Source organism: Manis javanica, chromosome 1, assembly GCF_040802235.1.
Source record: "Manis javanica isolate MJ-LG chromosome 1, MJ_LKY, whole genome shotgun sequence".
NCBI classification, from domain to species: domain Eukaryota; kingdom Metazoa; phylum Chordata; class Mammalia; order Pholidota; family Manidae; genus Manis; species Manis javanica.
In genome coordinates this window covers 223,231,721-223,250,820 of record NC_133156.1, presented here as the reverse complement: position 1 = coordinate 223,250,820, position 19,100 = coordinate 223,231,721, and the positions used below count along the sequence as shown (strand labels likewise).

General features: G+C 36.4%; 1 protein-coding gene across 4 annotated transcripts in view; it reads right to left on the bottom strand.

The window, feature by feature from the left end:
- DTNB (dystrobrevin beta) overlaps nucleotides 1-19,100 on the bottom strand; it is a 248,010-nt gene that overhangs the window by 94,748 nt on the left and 134,162 nt on the right. The window lies entirely within an intron of this gene.

Sequence of the window (19,100 nt, the reverse complement as noted above, 5' to 3'; positions counted from 1 at the left end):
ACCAAAGACAAGTATAACAAAAGAATGTGAAACATCCTATGAAATTAACAGATTTGCTGGGTATTTTGCATATACTTCTTTACTTGAGAACCCTGGAGATGGCTAGGAGAGGTATAATGTGCTAACATTTGTGGATTATGAGCATTGCATTAGCACTGAGCTAGGTCCTCAGATACACCATCTGAATTCTTGCTACTACCCATGACGGTGTTTCTATTTTACAAACAAGAAATAAAGGTTTAAAGAGAAGAATTAGTATGCTCAAAGTTACAAAACTAGTCAAGTGGCAGAACCAGTATTGGAACCCACTTTTACCTGATTCTAAAGCCACTGAATAGATAAAATCTACCATGGAGGCATGTCTATGTTACCCAAATGAAATATTAAAGTTCTGAGGGAAGAATCACTTCTTAAGTTTAAGAAACACTGCTGTAATTAAGGGCTATTGGCTTCAAATCTAATTTGAAGTAGCTTGGGGAAAAAAGGAATTTACTGAGCATCATAACTAAATGATAACTATATTCATAACTAAACTTCATGAAGGGTAGGGTACAGTTGGCTATCAAGACACTGGAATGTCATCAGGACACTCACTGTTATTTTTGTTGAGATCCCATTTTGGGTCAGAGTTTCTACATATCTCATAGCTTTCTACGCTTAACAGAGAGCTTCTGCCTAACATAGTATAGCCTCACCACTGGAAAGCAAAACCTTTTCCCTCATTCCAATTTGAAATTCCCCAAAAAGACTCAAGATGATCCACCTTGAGTCATCTACCCACTCTGGTAGACAGAGGGCCCAATACTTAGGCTGGCTGTCCTCTTAGAACACCCCAGTTAGGGATGAACAAGGATTAATTCTCCAAAGAAGAAGGTGCTGGTCCCCTCACCAAAAATAAAAAAGGATGCAGAACAAATCAATGTAAAACATTCACTTACTTAAAAATTAACTCTCTTCAAAACAAAAGTGTCCAATGGCAGTGTTCAGGATCTAGCACCTTAGATCTCTGCTGGGATGATCAGCCCAGATGAAAATTTGTTTCATCTTCTAAGTCACTACCCTTCAAAATTCAGTAGCTTATAAACCTATTCCCAGATCCCTCCCTCCACTGAAACAATAAATGAACTAATAAGAAAGCCAGTTTATCTAATTATTCCATTACAATGTTGAGGACACATGGCATTTACATTGATCTATAATAATGGCACACCAGCTCTGGTGAAATAATTGAGGATGGCAAATTCTAAGATCTCTTTAATCTGTATGATTCCATTATTCTCTTAAAAGGCACCCTTCTTATAGACAACAGTTATGAAAAGTGTGGATCATTTTTATTCTCTTTGAGTAGCGTGATGTTTTGCTCTTTTTTTATTTCTACATACCAAACCAACCTTCTCCTGTTACTTCACTAGGTTACTATGATTATCTGTCAAAGCAAAGAAATTAAAGAAACAAATAAAAACAACTGCCTTTAGGAAAACTATACAGTTAAAAAAATAACCACATGGTACTGTAAATGTAGTATAAACATCATGTTACATATTTACAATGAGGTATCTCTCACTTTTAGGAAAGTACATTTTACTTTATTGGCCATTTATAATTAACCAATAGAAAAGATTAAAATTTTTTCTGTTTTAAACTACATTTAAACACAACTACTAATCTAAACATGTTGCAACTAATTCATGAATGTAAAAAGATCTACATGGCCCAATTTCTATTTCTAGCAGTTCAACATAGCCATTTGTGGTATAAGACTTAGAATGAAGTATTTCTCAGGAAGGAAGGGTTTACCACAAACACATTCTTCTACAGAACTTTCACCCAGACAGCATCTACACACACCCAGAGGAACCCAGGTACCTTACTCGAGCTCTGGAAAAAGGACAGAACTGTAAAATGCACCAATAATTAGCAAATTATTTAGTGGTATTGCTGAGTTTAATATATTATACTGAAAAAGCAGGCAAAGGGTCTTACCACACAGATAACAAAATCCACATAAATCTACTATTTTATTTTTAAAACCTTCCCATGATGAATTCCTCCTCCTTTGTTCTTCTTGTTCATTAAACTTAGAGAAGAAATTGTCTATACTTTATACACATGTCCATTCCTATGTTTCTATAAAGATGAGAGAAGATGACAAATACTTCAACAAGTAACTACTCACAGAGAGGTCAATGAAATGCATGAAGCAATGTCATTTCCTGACTTGTTCATATGGTCATTACTGAAATCTGTTTTCAGAAGTGGAAATAAATACATTATTAGAGAAGACAGGCTGACTCTCATGAATTTTTACCACTAACCAGACAGGAAAAGGTATAGTGGGTTTCCCCTTTTTACAATAACTACCTGGGAAGTTCCAGAGGCTCTAGCTTCCTGCCAAAAATAAACACAATCAGCAGCAGCCCAGCAGCTCAAGCAGCGAAAACATAAATGCAAAGAAAAGCTATCAAACCTTCAGGTTCTGTAGCAAATGCTTCTTCTTTCTCTATGGATCTGGCATCTAATGCATTGCACTGCTGATGTCTCTAAGGAAACAGAACAGTCACATGACGAAGAATCGTCTCTACAAGGTAGTTTATCTCACAGAGCATTTTGGGAAGAGCAGGTACAAAAGAACAATTCATTAGAAGCAAACACACGTCTGCACTCCGTCAGCAAGCCCATCAAGCGGTCGAATGCAGCCAATGACAAGAAGGCAGATACAGCACAGAGAGTAGGTACCACTCCTTAGAAGCTTCAACATGAACACGCCCTTCTTGCAACAGAATCCAGGTTCTGCTGCAAATCAGTGACCCAATTACTCAGTCAGCAATTCCATTCTGATGGGGATGTTAAAGAGCATACCCCTACCAGTTCTCCCAGGGCCTCTCCCAACTGCCAACTGCTTGATAAGAAAGCAGCCTGAAATAGTGTGTCTGCCAAGCAATCCAGGTAGGCAGTGACTGGGTGGCAGGGAGAACTAGTGAGGCTTGATTTTCTGTTTTGTTGGAGAGGACTTCATGGGAATGCAAGCTGAGTGAAAAAAGAGGACAATGGTGTCTACCCATCCCTTTGATACAAAAAGCTCCTAATGCCCTATAGGCACCTCAATCAGAAGGCAGCTGAAACAGAGGGCTCTACAGCATGAGCTCCCGAATGGGCTTTCAGGGGACAGTTCAAGCAGGGCATTTCACATAGCCAGAATGTCCCTGACACTCAGAGTCAGCCCGTGGCCTCTTACCTACTTCATCTACTCACAGCTCTTATCTAGCTACTCCTGTCTCCACCTCCACCAACACCATCACATTCCAGCCCACGTCTGCCTGGCCTGCTGTAAATACTGTAGCAGTTTTCTGTTATTCCAGAGAACTTTTTGATTGTTACTCATCTGATTTCTGACAGCTAAAGGTACTTGCCTAAGCCCAGCTCGCATGTCCCATTCTGCCCCATATCATCAACTCCCTACTGGTCTCCCAGATTAGGACAAACACCCTCCTCTCTACAGTCACTGCCCAGACACTGCAGCCTCAGTCTCCAGGCCTCCCGACGTCCACAACTTCCTTACGTTCCTCAGTGTTCTGAGTAAAAATGTTACTCTGTTCAAACAAAGGCCCTGAACTCTTCAGCCACAGTAAAAGAGAAACAAAACAAAATGGTAAAAGATACAGAAATATTTGTGCTAAAAAGAGGGAAAGTCAATATGAAACCCAGACTAACAATCTAAGTGTCCAGGAAAGAACTCCATCACTTGCATAGATAAATGAAAAGGAGAGAAAAGATAATCCAATAAATCAGACAGTTAACTAGTTAATATAAACGCAGATATCAATAATAAAAGCCTAAAGAATAAAGTGGACGCATGTGTCCAAATACTCGGCAGAAAATGAAAGAGTTGATTTATGTGACATATCATAAACATAATAAAAACAAAATAGCAGTGGGATAATAACTTTCAAGGCTACAAACTCTAAGGATATAGGAGGGAGTAGAGCACAGAATGTGAAGGGCAATGTGAACAATGGGTAAAATTAATTTCAGGGTAAAAGAACTACGGAATACCAGAGATGGAAATACTTTAATTTTATAAAACTGCATCACAGGGAAAGAAGAGGCAATGGAGAGTGGAAAGAACACAGGTTTGGAAGAATTGGGTTCTTGTTCCAATTCTGGCACTAAGCAGAGTAAGTGACCTATATGACTCTGGACAATGAAGCCCTTTGTGCCACAGCTAACTGGTCTGTGAGATGAAGGGGGCTGGTTCTAGAACGTGGTTTTCACATGTCCTCCCTGGCCATCAAAGGAGTTCCCGAGGTGCTTCAGTAACCACGGGGGAGAACACAGGGATCAGGCCCCAACCTTGTTTCAATAAGAGCAGTTCCACTTCTACTCCACATAAGACCTCACATAAACAAAATGCTCCACTGCTGTTTTTAAAAGTTCGAAACCCCTTTCCTTACTACAAAATCCAAGCTAGAAGTCTCTGCTGTACTTACTCATAGCATCCCATTCCTTTCTTTTGTAGTACTTGTCACACTCTACAATTACATACATAGAATTAGTGTTCATATTGTGACTGGTCTCACTCAAGGCTGTAAGCTTCATAAGAGCAGGGCCCTTAGGATTTACTGTGCACTGTGTTGGCACTGCCTACCCAACACCATGACTGGTGCACAGTATTTGTTCAATAATGAAATTTCATGATTCTACTCACCGTTGTAATCTACCTGAAACAATGTATTAGTTACACCTACAAGTGCAAATTGCTGAAGGGCTCACCCGCATTTTACATGGAAAAGATGTCCTGATGAGAATTTCAAAGAATAGCTAACAGACAGGCCATCTGGGATGGCAAAGAGTCTTGAGCTGTAGTGATGACTACCTGATATGCTCAGTTGTACACCCAGGCACATGAGAGAAGCAGTACTTTTCATATGTACCAAATATCCTCAGGCCAACCATGCCTGTTAAATCAGTCTTGGTGTTTAATTTCTGGGCCAAAAGAATCTAAAAGTAATTTTAAATGTACTAATGCATTAGGGAATTTGCCAGGGGAATAAAGAACCACACACCATTTATTAAATGTGTATTAAAAAATCTCTGAAAGGGCCACACAGAGTCCTCTGGGGACAGTGGTGTGACAATTAAAAATCAGCTGAAAAAGTCTAGGGACTTCTGGTTCAAGGTGGAGGAGTGAGCACCTACTGAGCTCATCCACCTGTATCGAATAAAAATAATTTAAAGATTAGTAATAAATGGATGCATGCATACTAGAATCAAAACCAAGAAAAGGAAACTCCCTTTAGACCTAAAAAGTGGAGAAGTATCCCCTAATGAAGAAAATAAACAAGAAGTCATGCTGGTGAGCAAGGGCTATGTTGAGCGGCCATGAGCCACACACAGGGACTACAGGTCACCTTGGATGAAGCTGGAAGAACCCCTGCCTCACCAAAAAAACTCCAAGAAAACAGAGTATCTAAAAAGGTCTTTAAAATGAGTATATTTAATATCCTCAGGCACCTAAAGGATAGAATGGCATTCATAAAATGTTCTGAAAAATAACCAATTAGAGATTTTAATAAAAATTATGATTACTGAGATTTAAAAAAAATAACAGGATGAATATGAGAGTGAATATAGCTAAAGATGCACAGCACATTTTTTTTTTCAAGTTAGGAAATGTGAGAGCTAAATCCAATTCAAAGTGTATATTGCAGAGTTCCCAAGAGACCAAAGGGAACAGAGTAAAAGAAATGGTATTTGAACAGATAATGGCTGAGAATTTTTCAAAGCTGATACAACATGTGACTTTAGAGAGGAAGAATCTTCTGAATGTTAATACAAATTAAATTAAGTAGAAATAAACTAAAAGACAAAGATAAAAAACAAAAGCTTACATTCATACAGATTATAGTTAAACATCAGATCACCAATGCTATAAAGAAAACTCAAAAAGTTACTGGTAAAATATGAGACAGTCAACAGAAAGGAAGGAGAATCAGATTGTTATTAGCAAAACTGTTACAAGATAAAAGAAGAAGGATATCTTCAAAGAATGAAGGGAAAAATATCTTTTAGCTAGATTCTAAATCCAGTCAAATTATCATTCAATTTGTAGGGGTGTACCATAACCATCAGGCAAGGAAAAAGAAAAGGAAAACAAATTGTAAAGGAAGAAGTAAAACTATCTCTATTTGCAAATGACATGACTTCATATACAGAAATTCTAAAGAATCCAACAACAGTATAAAAACCCAACCCCCGAAAAACTATTAGAACTAATAAACAAGCTCAACAAAACTGCACGACACAAAGTCAATATAAAAAATCAGCACATTTCTATATACTAGCAATGAACAATCTGAAAATGAAATAAAACAATTTCCATTTACAATAGCATCAAAGAGGATAAAATACTTAGGAATAAATTTCATTAAGAAATTCAACACTTGAGCACAGAGAAGGCAAGCAGTGAATCTGTGGCATCTTACTACACTGATAAGACAATGCCTGCATTGGGGTATGGGTGGGGACTTAATAATATGAGTAAATGTAGTAACCACATTGTTTTTTCATGTGAAACCTTCATAAGAGTGTATATCAATAATACCTTAATAAAAAATTAAAAAAGAAAGAAATTCAACACTTGTATGCTGAAAACTAGAAACAGTTGGAAATTAAAATTTAAATAAAAGGAAAGATATTCCATGTTCATGGACTGGAAGACTTAATACTGTCGAGGTAGCAATATTCCCAAATTGATTGACAGATTCCATGCAAATCTATCAAAATCACATCTGCTTCTTTTGTAGAACTGGACAAGTTATACTAAGTTCATAAAGAAATGATGAGAAACATAGAATAGCCAAGAAAATCTTCCAAAAGTATAGAGGGCAAGATATATGCATCCTGATTTCAAACTAACTACAAACCTATCTCAAAGTAGGCTGGTTTACTTTATGTTCAAAGTTTCAGAGATATCCATAAATCACCCATTATTCTCTCTAGTAACACAGAAATCCCTAAGCCACATCTGAAGTTACTGGCTTTAAAAGTTTCTAAGCCTCAACACTGTAAGGAATGGTAACAGATCGTGAAGGCTTTTTGCAGCTATCTAACTGGTGTCCCTGTCACTACTCTGAGCTCTACTTCACAGAGCACACCTCTGTTCTCATTGTGTGCTGGATGCCCAGAGTAGAAGAACAGCTGGAAATGGTACTGTTACAGCTCCTCCATTCAAGGTCTTCACTGTCACCGTTTCACCTCTGTCCCCATACAAAAGTTGGGAAAATGACAAAGGGATGCAGTCATAGGAAGCTGAAGACTGCTGCTGTAGACAGGGAGCAGACAGTCACTCGGATGCTGTGTTAGAAGAAAGTCAAGAGTATTTTTCATTTTGAAAATGTCCAACCGTTGGATCCACCAGTACTTTTTGACTTGTAACTTATTCTAGTGTATCCACATCAATGAGACATTTGACTTGATTCATTTAATAGTTTACCTGCTCAAGTTAGTTTTTGGAGAGCCTTTCTTGGGAAAGATCACCTTATATTTGGGGTTGCTTCCCTATTTTTAAAAAGAAAAAAATGTATCAAAAGCTTAATGCCATTTGTGCCTCTCTTACTTGTCCTTTTTCTCTTTCCTTCTACTGCTACTTACAACATTTAAGATCACAATAGTTTAGGAGTATAGCTTTATTTCACTTTCATGATTCAATTTCATCCAAACTCTTTAAGTGCATCTTCGACATCGGTGTCTTCATCATCACTGAAGGTTCTCTGAGTCATCAAACAATTCTCTAGAGTACATCATGTTTAGAGACAATTTCTTTCTATCTAATGCTCTCAATGGAAAATTTGCAACAAACTTCTTTCATAACATTAAGCCAGCTGGCATTTTCATCTGTAATCACTTAGCACATTTTTGTTTTTTTAATTAATTATTTTCTATTCACATAATAAGCTTGATTTAATGGGAATATGGGCAACCCTGCACTCAATAATCTTAAGTATCTTTTTATTTTCCTCCCTTTTACCTGTTTCTTCCATCCCTACACCTCTATACCCTATGGCAACCACCATAGGGTCTATTCTCTGTGTTTATGAATCTATTTCAGTTTTATTTGTTTGCTTTATTTTCTTAGATTCCACATATACATGAAATCATGTGGTATTTGTCTTTGACTTATTTCACTTAGCATAATACCCTCTTGGTTTATCCATGATGTCACAAATGGCAAGATTTCACTCTTTTTCATGGCTGAATAATATTCCATTATATATACACACCACATCTCTTTCATCTATCAAGGGACATTTAGGTTGTTTCCATATTTTTGGCTATTGCAAATAATGAACACTAAACATAGGAGTCCATATATTTTCTTGGATTAGTGATTTTGTCTTCTTCAGGTAAATTCCCAAAATTAGAACTTCTGGGTCATATGGTATTTCACTTTCAGTTTTTTAAGAAATCTCCATACTGTTTTCTATAGTGGCTGCATCAATCTGCAATCCCACCAGTGTTGTACAAGTGTTCTCTACATCTTCACCAACACTTGCTATTGTTTATCATGTCAACCTTAGCCCTTCTCTCTGGAGTGAGGTGATACCTCGTTGTGGTTTTAATTTGCATTTCCCTGATGATTAGTGATGTTGAGCATTTTCATGTGTCTGTTGGCCATCTGTATGTCTTCTTTGGAAAATGTCTATTCAGGTCCACTGCCCATTTTTTAATTGAATGATTAATTTTTTTGGTGTAGAGTTTCAATAATCTGAGAATCATTTTAAGCATACAGAGGATGTCTAGAAAAATTGCTCAGCTACTTGGCCCCATAAGAAATCTCAACTCTACCAAAGAATCAATATCATACAGACTACCACTTCTGACCAAAACTCAGCAATATCAGAAAGAATCAAAGAATACCCCCCAAAATCTCAGTTGTTTGGAAACTTTAAAAATTGCTTTTACTATGCATATTATAAAAAAATAATTTTTAAAGTCAATTAACTGACTAATTCTCTAAAGAAGAAGTGGGTTTAGTACTTTCATGTTTTCTCTTCTCTATCTAAACATCTCTAAGTTGCCAATTCCCAAACTTCTTTTTCCAAACCACGAATGCCCTCTAGACTTATAGAGACTGCCTATTTGACATCTCTATGAGTGTAACAAAACAAAACAAAACAAAACAAAACAAAAAAAGCTCCACATTTCCAAAATGGAGCTCTCATTCTACCCAAGTTTGTTTCATCTGGAGGTATCCCCATCTCTCTTTCCAACTGTTCAGGCCAAACTGACCTCTCTCTTTCCCTCATATTCCATGTTCAATCTGTCAGCAAGATTTTTATCCCTCCGTATCACACAAGCTTTGGATTTTTAAGCTCTCAAGAGGGCTGAGCTCATACAGATAATATCAATGGCAGTTTAATCAAATCTCAAAATGAAGACACATATATTCATCTCAAGATGCTCTATGGAGAAGCTCTTCACAAGAGTATTTTTCTTGTAGTAAACTGGACACAGGAAATGACTGAAAAATAACAGCAGGATTTGTACAGAATTAAACATGAGGTGGTGACAGCTGGGAAGCAATGACTAGAGACAAAAAAGAAGTAACTTAAATCCCAAAAAGAATTCTACCAAGAAAGTGAAAAACTAAGGAGGAAGATCATTCAATACAACTGAACAGAATATTTTCTTAAATGCAAGCTTGGAGGCAAGGTATCCATTCTTCCCCCAACATTATCCAAAAGGGAAAAAAAAAAAGAGTAAAGTCGCTTTATCAAAAAAGATGCTTTATTTTGACCTTATCTTGATCTCTAGGATTATTTCAAGTAGTTAAAAGAACTCTCCAAAAGCTCATTAAAAATACAGATTTTGACAAACTGAGTACCCTTTTCCTTGATTGCCTTCCAAACTTCAGTGAGGTCAGTAAAATGATGATATCAGATGAGCATGGTCCTGTAATGTGACTTTGAAGACAGAAACTTCAAGAAACTTGCCAAATTTAACCTAATTCAACCAGAATTGACAACTGTGCTCCATACTACAGAAGTACAACAAGTCAGTAAAGTTTAGTCCTACAAACACCTGGAATGTGCCAGGCACTATGGATATACAATTTCAGCCCATTAGAAGTTGATGATGCAAAGGAGGTGCTTACAGTCTTCAAGAAGTCTGGGTCCAACACATACTCAAGAAATCTTTAAAGGAGACATTTATTGAGATAATTTACTGGGAAGCATTTAAAGGAGAATTTTATTGGGAGCCAAAATGACTGATAAACAAACAAGAGCTAAAGGAAGTTGGGGAAAGAAGGAAGCAATCCATGAGTTAGCTGCTTCTAGGCTTTGAAGGTTTCATGGATAGAGCAGAATTTAAGCTTGGCTCATGGATATACAAAACAGGGAGTCTGAAAGAGGCAAGAACAGCATTCAGGAAAGGGGGTAGTTGGCTTAGGACATCATGAGCCAGCTCAGAGGGGTAGAAGGGATATAAAGTTTTAAAGGGTAGGAAGGAGGCAGGTCTAGCCAAAGCAGAGGCTTTGTAGTGCATAAATTTAGCAGAAGATAAGATTAAAAAAGGTGCATCCCACTTACATGGGGCCTTGAATTCCAACATGAGGAGTGCCTCCTTAATTCAATAGGCACTACAGTCTTGTACATCTTTAAATAGGAACCAATATGACAAAGGCAGTGATTCAAGATTAATTTGTTAAAAATATGGAGACAGAGTTGAGGTTTAAGAAATGAAAAGGGCTTATTTCACAGGTGCTCAACTTAGGCACTAGTCAAAAGTAGGTAATAAAGACTGGTTGTGGGTAAAAATTGCAACATTTCCAAAATCTCTCGCCTGACCTTAGCACATCTCCATATCAAGAGGTATTTCCAAGGGGTGGAGAGAAGTAGTCCATCTCAATAGGTATTTACAAGGGGAGGCAAGAGCTTATCTGGACCAGAGGTTGGGTGGGATCCCTTTTACTGAAGCCCAGTCATGAGAGACACAGGTGAGCATAAGTGGATGACTGCTTGTAAGCAATGAACGGGTTTCTTCCACTTTATTTCTCCCTTTGACTGATTTCGGTTTCAAAGGTATCTTGCCCTGGGATTTACCCCCTGGAGTTACACCTGTAAAGGTGTTAAGAGATAATCAGATTATTCTAAATTGTAACCAGATCACAGTATACACCTCCTATTAAGAAATGTTATTCCAAGGTTCAATGTCTGCATGCAGTTAAGTTACAGGTAAACCTTAGGCTTGGAGAAGGAAGAAGTGAAGCTCAAAAGAAAAGCAGAAATTAAGAAGGATTACTTTTCAAGGATTTTTTTTTTAGTAATCATAATGAACTGGAGGATCATGGCTTCCAACCCCAAATTTTGATATTAGTAGTTCTAGCACTGTAAAATAGAGGGGGGAAAATCCTGCTTCATCCTGACATATGATATCATTTCTTGTAATAGCCTGAATGCTTCATGAAGATCACTGCTGCTAATAAGTTGTGAGCACACATACATATATTTATTCATTCTGTAAATATTTTATTTCAGGTCTACTATTTGCCAGGCCCATTCTATAACCTGGAGTTATAGCAATAAAACAAATTAAAGTCCATATCTTCAAAGGACTAATAATCTAGTGAGATATAGATTATAAACAGATGCAAACATGTATAAAACAATGTTATGTAATGCTAAGTGCCATTTAGAAACTCTACTAATGACCAATGGTGCAATTTTAGATAAGATAGTTAAGGCAAGTCTGTCTGAGAAGTTAACATTTGAGAGATCTGAATGAATGGTATCTAACGGAATGAGCCATGTGAGCATAATAAGGAGCATTTCAAGTTAATGAAAAGGTAGATGCGAAGATCCTGAGATGGGAACATACTTGGTGTTTTAAAGGCACAACAAACCAGCATAACAAAAGAATATAGAGACCAACGGGAACATGGCAGGAAATAAAGTCAGAGAGGTTGCTAGGAGCCAGATCTTATGGGGCCTTCTAGACCATTGTACAGACTTTGGCTTTCAAGAGTGATAGGCAGTCACTGAAAGGATAAGAACAACAACAAAAATGACTCAGACTGGATTACATTACAGAACATATATATTATAATGTAACCAGTTTACTAGATCCCAACTGTTCTAAATTTTCTTTATATATACTCTTCATTTAATACCCTTTCAGAAAGAGCTGATTTGCATTACATATTTGCACAAAAAGGAGTATCTTTGAAAAATCTCAAAAGGGCTTTTCATTAACAGTATTATTAAACCAGGATGTAAAAGTGAATTGAACCATGGAAATTAATTCATGGTTTGTGGGCACTGCTAAGGATTTGTTGAACATATAAAATCGGTGTGTTCTAGATAGGATTAGCTACCCAAATGCAAACAGAGAGGGCAACAAAACAAAACAAAAATAAAAACAACTAACTAAAACTAAAAGAAGAAGGGGAGTGCAGAGGAAGGGAGAAGACAATGGATCTATAAATTTAATGGATTCTATAAAAATCCCAGCAGGGTTTTTGTTGTTCTTGTTGTTAAAATTGATTGTATATCCTAAAATTTAAATGGAAATGCAAAGGACCTAGAATAGCCAAAATAATTTTGAAAAAGAAGACAGCTTACACTACCCAATTTCTAAACTACTGTTACAGTAATCAAGGTCAAGAGGTACTGGCATAACAACAGACAGACATATAGGTCGGAACAGATTCTAGAGTCCAGAAATAAACCCTAAATCTTGCAGTGAATCAATTTTGACAAAGATGCCAAGCCAACTCAAAGGGCAGAGGAGTCACTTCATCAACCAGCACTCAGACAACTGGATATCCACCTGCAAAAAAAGGAATTTAGACCCTTATCTCAAACCACACACAAAATTAGTTCAAAAGTAACAAAATGGATTATAGACTGAAATGTCAGGGTTAAAACTATTAAACCTTTAGACAAAGACATAGGAGAAAATTTTTGTGACCTTGGGTCTGATGAAGATTTCTTAGATATGATATCAAAAGCATAATCCATAAGAGAAAAGCTTGATAAATTAGGCTTCCTCAAAATTGAAACTTTTGCTTTTCAAAAGATCATTAAGAAAATGAAAAGACACAGACTGGAAAACATTATATGTAAATCATATATCTGGTAAAGAATTTATGTTCAGAACATATAAAGAGCTAGTGACATGTAAGAATAAGAAGACAAACAACCCAATTATAAAATAGGCAAAAGAAACTGCCACAGCCTAGAGGAGCTTAAGGAGATATGATGAATAAATGCAATGTGTTATCCTACGGTAATCAGAACAGAAAAAGGACGGTAGGAAAAAAACCTAATGAAATCCCAATAAAGTATGGGGTTCACTTAATAATAAAATCAATATTGGTTCATTTGTAAAATCTAACAACAGGGGGAACTGAGTGCAGGGAAAATGGGAACTCTTTGTCCTATCTTTGCAACATTTCTGTAAGTTTAGAACTATTCTAAAATAAAGATTTAAAATATATTTTTAAGTGAGGAAAAATCTAAACAGGCAATTATATCAAAGAAGATATGTGAATAGCTTAGAAGTACATGAAAAGGTGCTCCATATCATTAGTAACTGGGGAAATGCAAATTAAAGCCACAGTAAGATACTACTACTCACTAAGTACGATAGCTATAATCCAAGAGAATGACATAACAAGTGCTACTGAGAAGAGGAAGAAACTGGAATGCTCATGTATTGCCGGTGGGAATGTAACGTGGTCCAGTCACTTTCAAAAACACTTTGAAATGTTATCAAGCAAACATTTTAGGAAGTTTCCTAAGAAGTTAAACACACACACACAGCCAACATGACCCAGCAATTCTAGTCCTAGATATCCACCCAAGAGAAATGAAAATATATGCTCATACAAAGATGCAAATGTTCTATCAGTGTTATTCACAATAGTCAAGAATTGGAAATGAGCCATATGTCCATCAACCAATGAAGGGATAAATAAAACATGGTATATTCATTCAATAGTGTATTTTTAGCATTGAAAGGAATAAACTATTGATACTTGTAATGATATGGATAAGCCTCAAAAATATCATGCTAAATCAAGGAGTCAGAAATAAAAGACCACATATTACATTATTCTGTTTAATGAAATTTCTAGAAAAGACAGAAATGGAAGTATATCAGTGGTTGGCTTGGGGCTACAGGTGGGAACTTGGATTGACCAAAAATGAGTACAAGGGAACTTTTTTGAATGACAGAAATGTTTTAAAACAGGATGGTGGTGATTTTTGCAAAACTATATAAATTTACTAAAAATCACTTAAGTGTCATAGTGGATGAATTGTATGGTATGTAAATCATACCTCACTAAAACTGTTAGAAAAAAGAAAAGACAAATCAAAACCACAATGAAATACTTCCTCACACACTAATTTAGAGTGACCACTATAAAACAAAAACAAAACCCAGAAAATTATTAGTGTTGGTGAGGATGTGGAGAAACTGGAACTCTTGCAATGTTGGTGGGAATGTAAAATGGTGCAACTGTTATGCAAAACAGTATGGAGTTTCTTCAAACATTATAAATGGAATTACCATATCACCCAGTAATCCCATCTCGGGGTATATACCCCAAAGAACTTAAGGCAGTCTCAAAGAGATATCTGCATACCCGTCTTCACAGCAGCATTATTCAGAATAGCCAAAAGATGGAAGCAACCCAAATATCCATAGACAAAGGAATGGACAAACAAATGTGGTCTATACATACAACGGAATATTATTCTACCTTCAAAAAGGAAGGAAATCCTGACATTTGTTACATGAATGAACCTTGAGGTCATCATACTGAGTGAAATAAGGCAGATACAAAAAGGCACACAAACAATGATTCCAATTATATGAGATATACAAAGTACTCAAATTCATAGAAACAGAAAGTAGAATGGTGGTTAGCAGGGGCTCATGGTAAAAGGGTAGCTGATGTTTAATGGATATATTATTTTGGATTTGCAAGTTGAAAATATACTGGAGAGTTGTTTTGCAACAATGTAAATATATTTAACACTACTAAACTGAAAACTTTAAAATTGTTAAGAGGGTAAATTTATGTTATTTGTATTTTACTGCAATTTTAAAAAAAGAAAGTAAAACCCGGGGATGGGTGTTTGGGCTAGGCTAGATTTAGAGTTTAAAAGCAGAGTGATTACAGTAGTATAGTGGTAAACAGAGTGAGAAAAATCCCAAGAGCAGGGTGAAACTCAGCAGACTAAAGTCACAGCCATTTGTAAATAATTACCCTCCTAGGATTACTCCCTGAGTTTTATTGTGTTAAATAATGCTGTTTCTCCTTACTGCATCATCACCAATTGCCACACTGGCTGTTCACCTGACCATCCCTCTCTATTACTCACACACACACACACAGGCACTGCACATACATACTCACATGTGTGGGTTCCTGAGTATATGCCAGACCCACCCCACCCCACCCACCCCCAACACCCCCACACACTGACATTCAGGCAAAAAAAACATCCTATTTCTTGGGACTATCTTACATGACACATGACTCTCAACCTTCAGTAACACACTGCTCTCAGTGCTCCATCTTTCTTTTTTGGAGAGATGTATTCCCAGGGTTAGCAAGCAACTCTAAGCCCACAAGAGAATGATTATCTGGGACCTTCAGCCTGAAATGGAACCAGACCAGGACTGAAGGAAGCTCAAAGACTTAAGAGAATCCTGAATTCTTCAGCTGCTAGGTTCTCAAAACACCTCAGCAAAATATAAGATAGAATTCCTATCAGATGAATTACGACCTCAGAGCTGTAAGAACCTTCACATTCCTGGGTGTATGAATAGGTGATTGAAAAGCAACTTGTCTTTTCTCAAAATGTCAAATTAGATAGACCTGAAATTTGAGGTGTCTGATGGCCCGCTGGCAAGTAGATTATGGCACAATGCCTAGGTTTTTCAAAACCACTGTAGCAAAATGCAAGACAGAATTAGTATCAGATAAGCTAAGATCTAAGAATCAAAGTATAATACTTACCTGTTAGAAATAGCTCAAAATTATAACTTTCCAAATAGGTTCGGTCTCAGGGATGAAGGCATTTAGAATGGATCTGATAGTCTTGATTTCAAGTGACTAGAACATCAGATTCACTTAGCCATCTAAGAGTAAAGTATTGTCTTGTCAGTTTCCTCAACTAAGACTCTATTCTCAGCACCAAGCACAAAGCTCCAGTCACAACACATAGTCAGTAAATGGCTTCTGGAAGAGAGCGACTGCAATCTAGACTAACTTACCAATATTATCAATTCTATAACATGTCACAATTTATATGGAATACAGTGAAGCCAGTTAATAACTGTCCTTGAAAAAGAAAAAAAACAACAAATTTGGCTTATTAAAGAAAGTTGCAAACAATGAGGCATTCAGTTTGGCATAGGATAATTAGCCAGAAGCACCCCCGCCACAAAAAGCCATGTACAACTCTAGATTCATCCATCATTTTAAAAGAAGCATCACAAAAATATGCTTTAATAACTAAATAACAAACAAGAAGTTAGACTTGTTTTTTCACAGGGTTACAAATGGTCTTACATTATTCCTGGTCTGGTGAATTTCTACTTGAAGTCATTTTGAATAAGAATAAAATGGGCAGAATTTTCATGTTATATTAAAAAGTTCACAAACACTGAAAGTACCGCATGTTTCAAGTACAGCTGTCAAAAGTAAAAAATCTATGAGGTTGATATAGGAAAAAAAATAACAAAAGACAGGTATGTTTTGATCAAATCAAAGTAATGCATATATAGAGTCTGAGTATTAAGCAGCAGAGCTGTTAAAATAGAACAAATAAGATCCATATTAAAGTATTACTTTAATTATTTTACAATTATAATTAAAATAACAGTATTTTTCATTGTCTAGGTTAATTCTGTTTTGATGCAAGGTGTGGAGAAAACTGGTTGGCTTAGTTGTTCAAACATGCTCCATATTTTATATGCATAAGCAGCAAGAAGCAATTACGAAGGCAGTCTGGCTTCTAGGTAACAAATTTTATCCAAATGCTTCAACAGAAGTTACCAATTAAACCTTCACCCTTGGATGGAAAAAACAACCTGGACCATCGAAGAATATGATGAGCATTCAGAGAAAAGGAGAATTAAGAAGCACAAAGTGCCCTAAATTTGTACTTTCTATCAACCCTTCTTTAAGAGTAGGGTTGGCTCTGTGGAATACAAAAACAAAGCAAAGTAGAAGGAAGAAAACAGCAGCAGACTCATAGACACCGAGAAGTGACTAGTGGTTACCAAGGGGGAGGGACAGGAGGATAATAAAGGGGCACAATAATTTGCAATTACAGGGACTGATGAATCACTGTGATGTACATTTGAAACCAATATAAGATTGTGTATTAACAATACTTTAATTTTTTTAAAAAAAGAGTAGGGGTTGGCAAATTTTTTCCACAAAGAGCTAGACAGTATATATTTTAGGTTTTGAGAGTCATACAATCTCAGTCACAAAGACTCAATTTTGCCATTGAAGCCCAACAGCAGACATAGACAATATACAAATGAATAAGGATGGCTCTGTCCCAGTGAAACTTTATTTATGGACACTGAAATCTGAATTTCAAATAATTTTCAGAAAATACTATTCTGTTTATTTCTCTTCAACTATTCAGAAATATAAAAATTATTCTTAGATCATAGGCCATACAAAAACAGGTGACAGGCTGAAATTAACCTTTGGGCTATAGTTTGCCAACCACTGTTTAAGAGAATAGATCAATTACAGGGGTGTCCCATAGAACACTGGTCATGCTTTTTCTTTCTGAAATTCAGAGGAATAAATAACTAAGCCAACATCAGGAACTTATACTTTCACTTAGAAATAACCATAAACTGAAATGTAATGGTTATTAAACCACTAATTAAAGAAATTAGATATAAGGACTATGTGGCTAGGTAATTAGATTCTGAGCAACAGCAAACTGCTTGAATTAGACTAGCAGAAAGTCTATTGGAGACATCAAGAGCTAGAAGTTTTATAAAATGTTTTGACCAAAAGAAACAATAATTTCTCTTAGAGTTGGATTAGTAAGAAAAGTTGCTAGATTGTTGACGGTGAGTAAATTGGTTTTGCTTGAGATTTATTTGAAAATCCTTCTTAATGTTCTCAACTTACCAGAAGAGGGACACAATAAATTGGTCAAGGAAATATGCCTGACATCTACTGGAGCTGTTAGGGACTGTAGGTATGTGATCTGAAGGTAAAACAGTACAAGAAGGTCACCCCAGTTACCAATCAACAGGCATGATTTTGAGCAGTCCTGGTGTGTAAGCACTCTGATGAGTGAATGACCTCACAGGGATATGACACTGGAACTACACAAAGAGACACACAGAATCACAGCACACAGTCTGACTTTGTGATGATATTAACTGTCAGCGCTGGGTTTGGTTTTCAACTTTGAGATTTAACTCTTAGTAAATCTCAGAGGACTTAGTTATGGTCACAGAAGAGAACAGAAATATTACCAGATTTGACAATATAAAAGTAATGCATAGATGACAGACGTTAGGAGGCAAAAGGAGAAGGGAGAAATAGAAGGTACTAATTTCCTCAGTTTAGTTGGAAATTAGTTGAAGAAGTTACAAGAAATAGAGGTTTAAGAATAGTATTTAAAAGTTTTTACAAAGGTAAGCAACTTAAAAAATGGTGATGTAATTATGAAAAACTGAGACAGTTTGATATGGGGAGTTATGAGGTTGATTCCTTGTACCACAGAAGGAAAACGGCAGCATCCAAAACTGTTAGGTCAAAAAATGGTGCTCCAAATATTTAACTTAGAGGTACCCACTAGTAGATAAACCTAAAACCCATACACACCACAATGAAGTAAGGAGGATGTGCTGCATTTCATTACATGCTCTTCTGTATTATTGAATTTTTAATCTACAGGTGTGTATTATTTCAGTAAGTATGAAAGGTTTTAAAATTACTGAATCAAAGAGAGAAAGCAAAAATCAAGAGTCCTAAGAGCTTGTTGGGCAATCTACCCACTTTCAGGTGGGTAAAAGAAAATGGGTATCTATTCCAACAC